The sequence below is a fragment of the Haliotis asinina genome, chromosome 3 (genome assembly GCF_037392515.1).
Source record: "Haliotis asinina isolate JCU_RB_2024 chromosome 3, JCU_Hal_asi_v2, whole genome shotgun sequence".
Lineage (NCBI taxonomy): Eukaryota > Metazoa > Mollusca > Gastropoda > Lepetellida > Haliotidae > Haliotis > Haliotis asinina.
The window spans coordinates 28377155-28389833 of NC_090282.1; positions in this window are offsets into that span (position 1 = coordinate 28377155).

The window sequence follows — 12679 nt, forward strand, 5'->3', positions numbered from 1 at the left end:
ACCTGACATTATATCGCCTCTCAACAGTTAACATCCTTTCACCTCTCACCATCTGACATTACATCGCCTCTTAACAGTTAACGTCCTTTCACCTCTCACCACCTGACATTATATCGCCTCTCAACAGTTAACGTCCTTTCACCTCTCACCACCTGACATTATATCGCCTCTCAGCAGTTAACATCCTTTCACCTCTCACTACCTGACATTATATCGCCTCTCAACAGTTAACGTCCTTTCACCTCTCACCACCTGACATTATATCGCCTCTCAACAGTTAACATCCTTTCACCTCTCACCACCTGACATTACATCGCCTCTCAACAGTTAACGTCCTTTCACCTCTCACCACCTGAAATTACATCGCCTCTCAACAGTTAACATCCTTTCACCTCTCACCACCTGAAATTACATCCCCTCTCAACAGTTAAGATCCTTTCACCTCTCACCACTTAATATCATTTCACCTAATACCACTTAACATAATTTCGTCAGTATTTCATCCCGATTAAGAATTCTAGTTCTCCTTTACGACCCGAAGTCTGTTATTTGATATGTTTGCTCACATTACGGTACTTCCTCCCTCAAAACTACGCATTTCCATGGTGCGGAATTCTTTACATGTCGTCGACACTGTGTCTGTGAGCACATCATCATCGAATTTCATTTGGAATCGCTATACGTGAGGAAACTAACATTTCCCTAATCATACGGAATCTGTCTATCGAGCGTTTCCGACTTCTTCCTGTTCATAAATCACTATTGAAGAGTGATGATACCATATGTTATACCATACGCAATAGGTGTATATTTACGATGGAATGTTACGCCAATTGTTGTTCGTGATTCCTTATATGTATCTTTTCTATGAATAAAAATATTGATCGGTTAAAATGAAACGACTTTCGAATGACACAAGGTATCATTTATTTCCTAACAGGAAGGCGTTACTTTCTATGATACTGTTATGCGACTACCCTATCAAATACAATACCACATCATTTCTTTATATATGTAAAACAGAACTTGACTGTTCTTCTAAAAATATAGAAACATGTCATGACATGCATAACAGACTGTAAGGAACAGTATATTGGTCAATCTCAAAACTTGAGAGCCCTGACACCCAATGTATCCCATTGAGTAAGCATCCGGACGTCTGTGCCAAAGAAACGGATATTAAATTTACATTTGATTGTATCAAGTTCAAAATTCGGACAAAGTAAAACAGATTTTAAAAGAACACTACTTCATAGATAAGTTCAAATACCAATGTTAAATCATTTTACGCTTAGCCCTTATATACGTTGTCCCTATTGTGACGTCAAAATGTACATGCAATGACGTCATACTGTAACTGCAGTTATATATGCTTAGCTTTAAATACTCAACATAAGACAATATTACGACTGTAACAAGAAAACTGACAATTGTTGCACACCTTTCATCCGCCGAAATCCTAAGATACAATGGTCCATTTCACAAGTAATTGTCGCACTAAGGTGGCCGTAACTCCCATAGTTTACATTGACTTAAGACAGTCATAGCGCTACGATCGCTTTGTAAAAACGGACCCTAGATTCTAGATTCCAGACTTCTCCAACATTAATTTGCCACGACGCAGTATAACTGGAGTACCGTAACTCTGTCAGTTGCCTTTTGGAAAAACGAAGCAACGTTAACACTCAATTTCAGGAAATTCAACTGTCTGGCAACAAATCCAGGCATGTAAGGTTTATAGCCAGATGCAATTACCTGATTTCAGCGACTGCATTCCTGTCTGTGCATGAAGAGGAGCTCTTTAGCCATGCATATAGTCATAGTCAGGATATAAAGGAATCCCAGCCATTTCATGTCGTCAAAGAACCAGAATTCGCCTATCGAAAGTGCAGTAACCATTAGAAAGACTAGAAAACTGAAAATAGGTTTCTTGCATCCGACATGAAAGTCGAAAAATGTAAAATGTAATTTCGTACAAGTAATCTTACAAGAGCCCTATCGGTATATGTAAAGTTTCTTTGTAAAAATCTGAGTTATATATCGCATGTCTGTATATATTTGACTGATGGGGAAATACGTTCAAGCATGGTCAGATTAATAGTAGGGAGCAGCGGATCATTTACTCATTTCGGGAATCACAGAATTGCGGAACATAGATATGTCGATCAAATAGAAAAAAACAACACAGAACGACACAGACTGAAACGCATCAAGTGTCCCTGAATGTATTCTCATTTTTATATATCAGTCTTAAGTTGTTATAACTTTGAAGACAACACTGTAAATACAATTTACAAGTCATGTAACCAATCTAATTCCTTTAATAATGCAATAATTCAGTGAGAACTTCTATTATTAAAAACATCCTTCAAAGTTCGGGATTAGAAATGTGTATCCCTTCTGATGGAAAATTCAACACAGTCAAGCAAGATATGCTTGACCGTAATTCTTTCATCACAGGGGATACAAAACGGAGGATCTTCACCTTTAGGCAAATATTCATGTGTACATCTTGTGTGGTCGCATAATGACCTCCTCAAATCTGAACTGACAACCCTAGTAGGTGTAGGCAATATAGGGTTTTATAGCATGTAATTTATTAATACCTTGAGTGTCCCAATTCTTCTGCATCAGATCACGGATGTAAGATCTAATGACTGCTTTATAATCTGAGTATGGAATAAGCAGTGGTGTCACAGATTTCTTGAGTGTTGCCTCAGCAGCAAGATCGGCCATTGTGTTCCCAGGAATGCATACGTGGCTGAGTAACCAACAAAAGACGATGATTGGCCAGTAGAAAGATCATTATACAATTAAATAATTTCTGTTAAAAGTGGATGTTTACATGATAAGTTTTTAATAGCCTGGAGACAAGGAAGTGAATCTGAATAGATTATAAATTATTTATGTTTAAGATGTCTTTGAATATTTTTAAGAGCCGTTGGTATTGCGTTTGCTTCATCAGTGGAAATAGAGCTGTTATCCGGTAATCTAGAAGATACTGATCTGGATCCAACGACAGTGGCCCAAACTACTGCACTACCATCATTGGACCTATCTGTAGATCCGGAATTGTAATTGCTATATTTACTTTTATTTGATTATATATTCTTGTTTATAGTGTAATTCATTAGTGTCTGATTTCTTATTTTTTAAATGTAGTTAATGTTAGGTCAACTTGTGGCCTAATCAACTGCCAAGGAGGAGATGTAAATCTCTTAAAATGCCATGTTTCCAGGTTGCGACATATGCTTTTTCAAGATCAAAAAGGATAGACACAAATGATTCCCAACGGACTAGGTGATCGATAGTACTTTTGCCTTTACGGAAACCACACTGTATATGTGTTATAAGGTTATTTGTTTCCAAGTACCAAACAAGTCGATTATTTATCATGCGTTCCATGGTTTTGCAAACACAGCTAGTTAGTGAAATTGGTCTATTACTGGACAGATTCGTATGATCACGTCCAGGTTTGGGCATAGGCACTACTATAGCGTCACGATATGAAGGCGGAAATTTCCCTGACGTCCAAATATCATCAAAAATATATGAGAGCCTCTCTATACGGGATTCTGGTAAGTGCTTCAGGAGTTGATTATGTATATTATCAGCTCCAGTAGCATTATCATGAGCTTGATCAAGAGCAGTATTGAGTTTATGAATAGAAAATGTTTGATTATAATCTTTTCCATTACCTAACATGAAATTAATACTTTCCTTTTCTTCTTGTTTTTGCTATTATTGGATTTTAGGCACATTATTAGAAGAGGAAGAGTGTTTAGGGAGGGTTCCACCCAGTTTATTCGCTGTATCTGATTTATCGGTAAGTATTTGACCCCCCATATTTGAGATGATGGACCCTAGATTTAGTACCTTTACCTTAGTTTTCCAGACCATGTTCCATACCTTGGACATGGATATCTGAGAATATATTTTGGATGTATAAATTTGCGTTTATTCTTTTTTAAAGTTACGCCTCGCTTTAGCATTTAAAATTTTGGATTTATTTAAACTATGCACCATAGGGTGGCGACGGAATCAATGTTCTGCTAATTGTTTTTCTTTTCTTTCTTTATTTTGCCTGCCTAGCTAGTTTCTGGATATGTGGAACTGCAGAGGATTTTGGGAGACAGCCATCTGCTATATGACTTTACTTTATGGCATCACAAACCTCTATAAAATATTGAGTTTTCAGTCTGTTACTAGACGGAGTACGATATTACTTCCAGTTAGCTTTTTTATAGTTCCATCTCGAGGATGAGGTAGTATCAGATGGGTTCACGGGTTGTAATACCGTTGGAAAATGGTCACTTCGACAAAGGTCACCATGAACTGACCATTCGAGTGCTCTCTGTAGGTCTGAGTCTGTAAGTGATAAATCTAGAGCTGAATAAGTTCCCGTACCAGGATATAAATATGTGTTGGAACCGTCATCATATATGCATAAATCAATATCTGAACTCTTCCAATAGTTTACCTTTAGAATGTGTAGTTGTACCACCCAGAGTAAGCTGTGGCCATTTAAATCTCCCATAATAAGACATGGTTTTGATAATTGGTCATACAGATTTTGAAGGTCAGTCTTCTGAAGAGTTACCATACACACAGTGAGATATACAAAGAGCATAATGTGACTCGAACATGTAAAGTGAGTGGCACGGCAACAACCTGGAGTCCATTGGTAAGTGTGTCTGGGCTATGGATAATATCCTGTGGCCAGATCACCAGGAGGTGAGAAAGAATAATACACATTGAAATGACGTAGGTCAAAAGGATCTGTCCGTTTGAGATAAGTCTCCTGCAGACAGGCTGCTAATGTGTACAATCCTGGCCCAACATCAGTGAATCGTTGTAACTATTTCTTAGTCCTCTGCAATTCGATTGTGTGATAGAATTTGAATAAACTATCTTTTCGGGGCATTTATTGGGGATCTACCCATGTTTTAAAGGCGACAAGCTTTAAGTTTCATTTTATTTTCAGATCGTTTTGGGGATCTGCTTTTTGAAATAATCAGGCCAAGGTTTATTTTTCCCTTTAGGGTTTTGTTGTTCAGTAGATAATAATGATTGAGACTTTGTATTTGACTGAGATGAGGAATGATCGAAAGTTGGCTTTGATTGACTTGGGACATGCCAGAGAGTGACTCAGAAGTATGCGTGGATATTGCAGGTGAGAAAACCTTTGGAGAATCTGTTTTCACCCAAGTCAAGTTTGTTTGACAGCCTGAGTGAGTGACTGAGCTCGGCATTTTAGTGGTTGCCTCAGGTTGTGTTGTGGTTTTTGAAGCATGGTTTTCTGTTATGTCGGATCTTTCGACAGTTTGGCTTCAGAAAAACTAATATTTTGTGTGAATTTGAGCTTGTTTATCTCCATCTGCTGCTTCTAAACCGACACTCTTTAGAGAAAGAGGAATGATCTCCTGAACAATTAGTGCATTTCTTACAACTTCTGTCACAATCTTTTGTTGTATGTGTCTTCTCACCACAGTACACACAACAGGCAATGTGCAAGTACAGCATGTCCATACTTTTGACACTTAACACATCTCAGTGGATTCGGAATATATGTCACTTTAATGTGACAGTAACCAGCCTTTATTGATTCAGGAGCCGTTGGGGTGGAGAATGAAAACAAATAGGCGTTCGTTGGTTGAATCGCATTGTTTTCCTTGTAGTGAAACGTTTCACATACAAAACACCCTGCTCCTTCATCTCAGCGGCAACATCGATTTCCATCATTTCTGAAAAAAAACTGTCTCGGTCTCTCACTATGCATTTTCTGGTGTTGGGTGTTCAATGAGCAGAGACTAATACAGGAATGCCGACAGATGATTTCATTGATAGGGGGTTTGTTGCCTGTTGTCTCTTACTGCATTCAGCAAGTAGAGAACCTGTCCTCAAACGTTTGACATTTTTCACGTCTCCTGCAATGCCTTGTATGCCTTTGGAAACGGCATTTTGGGTTCATCTTTATAGAAGTATTGTCAACGGTCTCAATCACTACAGATCGTGGCCAATATTTAATAAATGTGGTTGGTCTTTGTCAAGGGTACGTTTCGTATTTTTCTGTTTGGGGTTTTGTAAGCCATAGTTACGGTTATTGGTTAGCGGTTCATAATCCGAGCTCCCCTCCCAACACGGAGTATTACAAGGACAATGCTAAAAAGTGGATCTCTACATTGTAGCACCAAGGATACCCGGATGATATACTCCAGCGGAAAAATTAATAATTTCACCATTTTGGGCTCATGAGCCACCGCCTTCTGGGCATATGACTCGACACAAAAACATACAGGAAATCATGCATTTGAAATTACAAGTTGGACCAAGCAGTGCCCTCAACCCCCAGACTACTAACCCCCTGCCCTCCACACAGAGCCGCAACCCACCGGTGTCGGCAAAAGGGTTGCTGGACCAAGTATGCCCCCGGGTCCCCACGGGGTCTGGGCGAGTTTTTAGCGTTACCCAGCACACACCACGAGGAGGTGGCTCACCACGGGTGCCGGAATCGCATGGATGCTGAGATGCGGAATTGCATGATACATTCATTTGAGGGATTTTATTCCGTTTTGAGATGTCGCTATTAATCAGTATTTTAATTATATTCCCCATACCTTTGTAAGTTGAAAAGATTAAGACGTACGATATTACTGGAGTAAATTGGAATTTTGCTTTCATGGTTTCCCGATTAAATGAGTTTGTATTCATTGAACGCATAATCCTTTTTAAGGAGACACTTTAAGTGATAAAGTGTTGAAATGTTGATACTGGTTGAGATTACTGGATGACCAAAGTTGACCTTAATATCTCCAGGGCGTACGTTCCGATAAATCTCTACTATATCCTGGACACATCTACGGCTCAGGTTGGTTGGGTTGGTTTTACAGTTTTAGGGCGACTTGGGTCAGTAAAGAGCCTGTTTGCGCCCAACACATTGACTTCATTTAAATAACAACCGTATGTAGTTGTATTTTAATTTCAAAGGGAATCGTTTAATTACAATAAAAGAGACACCAACAGTATCAATATTATTTTAGATAGAAAAATAAGCATATCTAATAACCTCTGCTTAGTGTTACGGATTAAAAACCTTAAGTAACAACTTTCATTTCTGAAAGACGAGATACTTGTTCAATAAAAAAGCATTAGGTTCATATGACAGAGTGTTAAAATGTTTAAAAAACCATAGACTTACATCAAAGCCTTTCGAGAGCCTGTCTAGATAATATCATATTTTCCAGAAGACGAGGCAAAATCTAAAACTGCCCGTTGCACAGCCCCATACATGATATTCGGGCCCAAAACTGTCTCTGATGAAAATACATCATCAACCTCAAGTACAGCATTTCTGAGATTCTGTCGAATGTTATTGTGCTCAGGGCATGTAATTAGAGCATGTTCGATATTTTCTGGTGTCTCCAAATTTCAATGGCCACATTTAGAAGAAACCGGCTTGTCTATAATACTCCTGTAAGCATTGAGCCCACAGTGTCCAAGTCTAAGTCGTGAAAGAACAACCTCATCACGCCTTTTACGACGACGAATTTTATGACCAGCTTTCAAGGATGCCCTAAGTTTGTACATATGACGTCCGGTATTCCCTGTATCCCACATCTGTTGCCAACTCATTGTAACAGATTTCAATAAAACATTTTCAAAATCTTTGGGGACTGGTTGAAATTCAGACAAATCAACTTCAGGGAACTGTAATCCATATTTGGCTAAATTATCTGCCATCTCATTCCCATGAATTCCTACATGTGCTGGGACCCACACAATATCGCATGCAATGTACTTCATGTTTAAAGACGTGTCTATCTTTAGTATCTCATGAACAATGTCATCTCTAGATCCACTTGCACCAGCTTCTATAGCTTTGATCGCTGCCATGGAATCTGTAAAGATAATGGTTTCATGGTCATGTTTATCTACCCATCTCAATGCTTGCAAAATGGCCAAAGGTTCAGATGCAAAAACAGAAAGATAATCAAGGAATCTGAACACCTTTCGATTCATCTGTGTATATGTGAGTTAAATTAGAATAATTTTCAGAAAGAAAATCTTGGGTTATCACTTTTATTATGTTTTGGTCCATTCTCTTATTCACTATTGAACTGAGTTCATAATTCCGTCCATGTTTCAGTAGAGGCCACGGTGCTGTAACAGGAGGAGCAGAAGGGTCAACTAGGTTACAGTTGAAAATACCATGTTGATCAGCCAATCTCTGTATATTCAAGCCAAAGGGTAATTTGCCATGAGTCCAATAACACATGACATATTCAACACAATCGTTAACAATCTCAGTGACTGCATGGTGTTTGTTGTTGGTTTTCATTTCATCTACGGATAGTTTTGTTACCTCCCTTTGCTAGCTCCGCATTCTCACAGTAGCCAAATTGAATCAGCTAAGCCAACGTTACAACCGAGCTTGCCAGTATCAACAATGACGGCTGTGTCACTCAGATTTGGGGGGAAATCATACAGACAAATTGTCAGGTCCGAAACTTAAAAAATGCATGAAAGAACTCATACAACGTCCAGAGTTCCTCAGCGTGATTTGTGATTTCAAGTTTAATCGGTCATGATTTCAAAAACCGAAAGTGAGTTGTGATTCCCAGCGTAGATATCTGATTGGATAAAAAAGACAACCAAGGGAGGGAATAAAATTATCGAGCCGAGGCGTGCATGCGTCAAGGGTATTAGCGGTGATTTATCGGAACGTATACCTTGGAGACATTGAGGATGGACCAAAGTCGACAAGGCTATTTACATCTCTGTACCAGAAAGGGTTAATCGTGCATAGCTATATATTTTGTCATTACATTTGAACTACAAATATCGTAAGCCTGCTACAGAAGGGGAACAGGTCAACCTTCCTTTTAAACTACATCAGGAGCATATCGACAGAAACCGGCAAATGAACTTTTTCACATGCATCATTTTCGACAACCTAGATGCACTTACCACACAGGACCATCAGCGTTGGAGCTTAGACGTTTTCTTATATAATATACACCAAGAGACATGCTTTCTGCCCCCCACTGATACACAACTTACACCCAGTCGAGATGAGAAGTGGCTCTGCAGTGTTCGCCATATATTGATTTGTACATGGGTGCTTTGTTATGTCAGTGAAACCGTTTTTTAAAAGGAAAAGGCTCGTTCCAAATGTTTTGTGCAACGTATTTAACACATCTCTTGACGAATTAGAGTGTGATAGATGAGGTATACTTTATTCCTTCCCCAACTTTACTCCAGCGACACAACGTAACAGCAATGACACATTCCATTTGATTTTCTTGAAGAGCCGATAAAAGTGCAATGGTCAGTGACCTCTAGGTACTATGCCTTGAATGTACACCGAGCCGACTGCTAGGGCCTCATTCACTCGATCACTGAATCCATTCTAAGTTAGTGACAAAACCAAGAGTCGTGGTATTGACGGGCAACTCCTCAGATGCACCCATAGAGAATAAACGTCAGTCAATACGTTCACATTCTGACCACATCGTGTAATGAAATCCTATGTTTGCTTGGGGTCATCAGTGAAAACATGGCACCCGGTTCATTGGCGAGGGAAGATGTTCACACAAGTCGGCACCGTCTGACACAAGGTAATTAAGACAGACTTTATTCCCACTTGTACCATGAGTACGGGAAGGTGGAATGGATTGCTATATTTGTTCATGTTCCAATATGCGATACAAATGCACATATCGTTTTATCAATGGTTACTTTTTACTAATCGCTTAGGATATATCTGCAATGTCCATCATTGCTTCACAGGGGTCTGGCACCAGCCCAGGTAGGATTCACATGCGATGAAAACGCACATTTTAAAGTCCACCACGAGAACCACCAAGCAAATTCTCAGCAGTGCGTCGAGCTAAATTGCATCGATTCTGGCACATGAACAACTATAGATATTCTTACAGACAAATTAGTGTCGAACGATACATTAAAGGGCCTTGATGTGCTGAGTTATGTCAGCATAAAGTGTTCAAATGCAATGAAACACGAATATTGGTAATTTTACTTTCAAAATTCAGCACCTCAATGTCTTTGTTAATGTTGCATGAAAACTGGCAACTCAACCACTTTTTTTTTCCAAACTGAATCTTTCTTATTCCATCACATGTAGGTCATGTTCCAGGAAGCGAACTTACGGCAACGGTATGCTGATGTTAAAGTATGGGAGTTACATACTTCTTGGAACTGCAAACGCATCGTGGAATGAGTCGCCTATAGTGAGACAGGTAGGGTAGCCCAGTGGTTAATGAGCTCGCTCGTCACGCTAAAGGCCCGGGTTCGATCGTTCACATGCACATGGATACATTGTGTGAAACTCATTTCTGGTGTCCCCCGCCGTTATGTTACTGCAATATTGCTAAAAACGACGTCAAACTAAATTCATTTACTCACTCCTGTGGGTAGACAGTTACCCGAGGTATCCAAGCTTGCTGACATCTAAATATGGGCCAGCATTGGTCACACGTAACAGTGAGCATGGAGAGAGGAAATCTAGAGAAGACCTATACGCATACTGTTCGAAACTTCTAGGTTGTACTACAGTAAATCGGAACTTTCAGTGAAGACAGAATCGTCTGATAGTAGTGACTGAATGGTTTTGTAAAAGATACTTTTGTTTTAAATGTACCTCCATCCAGTATGACCATATTTTTTCAATATTCAGAGCTGTCCTGACACGTGGCACATGACGTCTTGTCATGCTTGTGATGCGTATAGAAAATATACTTTTGAAAAGGTGGTTGTCTCTTTTGTGTCAGTTTATCCCTAATGTTACATGTACCAGGTGTTCGAGCAAAGGGAGAGTTTTCTAACCCACCGGTGGCACCCTTCATAAAAACACGCGGTACTTAATTAAATGTTAAATGTGTTAGAAAGACAGGGGAACATACCTGACTAGTAAGCAAAAGGGCATTGCATCAGACATCAGTTTTTTCACGGTTTGTAAAGGTCGTCAGCATGTCTGTCATAAACCGTTCAGACAATTTGAGGCCTTGAATGTTGTAACCTTTACAAAACAAAATTCGGGAGTTCGAAGCTATTTGAATTTTTTACCTCAAAGGTTATATAGTGTTCACACTGTTGAGGCGCTTTGAACAATGGTCCAGTTATTCAACGTCGGTCAGTAAATAATTGTGTGATGACCTGACTATCCAGTGATTGACATCGTGAAAGTTGATTGCCACAATTGGGACATGATGACCCATTTTGACCAAGCCAACCAATCTCACCGACCAATAGTCGCCTCGTAGAAGAAGCTGAAATCCAAATCTTACCCTGATCACAACGGGGTGGTTACCAGATTAATGTTTACCTGTTAACGTGTACACATAACTAGAGTGGAAGAGTGATTTGTTCCTTGGCTGTACTGATCAGCTGCATCACATAAGCACATGACTTCAAAATCTGTAAACACAATGCTATGATTAGGACAAGTTTTCACATTCTCGTTTCTTGAAACTCATTTCCAAAATTTAAAACATGAAAGCGGCTTTCAAAATGTTTTTGCTACTATAATATATAACCGTGTCCACACTCTCTACAGCAAGCTCCATGCGTGAAATAACGTGACAGCCGTTCCAATTTACCCTGTCAATGGGGTACACAAGTACGTGGTCTAGAGTTGTTCAGTTCCATTTTTTTTTGTGATGCAACGGTGGCTGACTCGGTTAGCTACGTCGGTAGGTGGTTGACATTGTGTGCTGGCAATCAGGAGCCTGACATTTAGTGTGTGAGTTCGAATCCCTGATGGGACTCAGGCCATCAAATGTACGAGAATCTGTGTAAGTGTAATCCCAAATATAAATTGTGTTGCCCATACGTGAAAATCAACGTAACTATATAATTATGGGTTGGAAGTCGGATTTCGTCTGGTGCTTTTTCTGTCTAGTGCAAATACCATAAGTACACAATACATTGAAAATGGCTCTTGAAATGTTAAAATACCATGGTTAAAACTACGCGTGACGCCCCAAAAGGATTATCACATCAGATAAATTGCCCTTCGCCAAGGCTTCAAATCTGCCCCCGAAACCGAGAGGGAGTTTCGTTCCATAATGCTCCTGGACCAACAGCTCCAAGCAGGATCTGTGAAGCGAGACATCCTTTGAAGGTTCTGAATGGAACTGCTCGCCACAGGCACCAACGATTGATGTGAGCTCGGCGACACCAAGGACAGACTGTGAACAACTGTGATCACACGTTTTCTGATTCATAGATGGGAGAACATATTGTTGACATGGAGGTAACGAGTGGTCTGCACGTCCAAGACTCCTTGAGCGTTATAGGGGCGGTTGTACAATGGTGTGGGGACGGATCGCAGGACAACCGATCTGATAATCCTGAAAGGTACACTGACAAGAAAAGCTACATGTTGAACAAATATTGCCATCCCTCCCGAACAAAATCTCGGCATATTCCGTGATACTAACGCCAGAACAGATCGTGGTCGTATTGTCATCGATTAATTGCAGCAGTAAGAACCTGGACCTCTGACTAGTCTGCCAAATCACCACCTTCGCCACCACAGAGCTTGTGTTGGACCTTCTCGGACGCAGGATGAACGCTATGCGGCCAGCACAAGGCAATATGGTCCAAGTTGGAGTAGCTAGCAATTCCAGGATCAATCGTTCGTATGCCTGCAAAATGT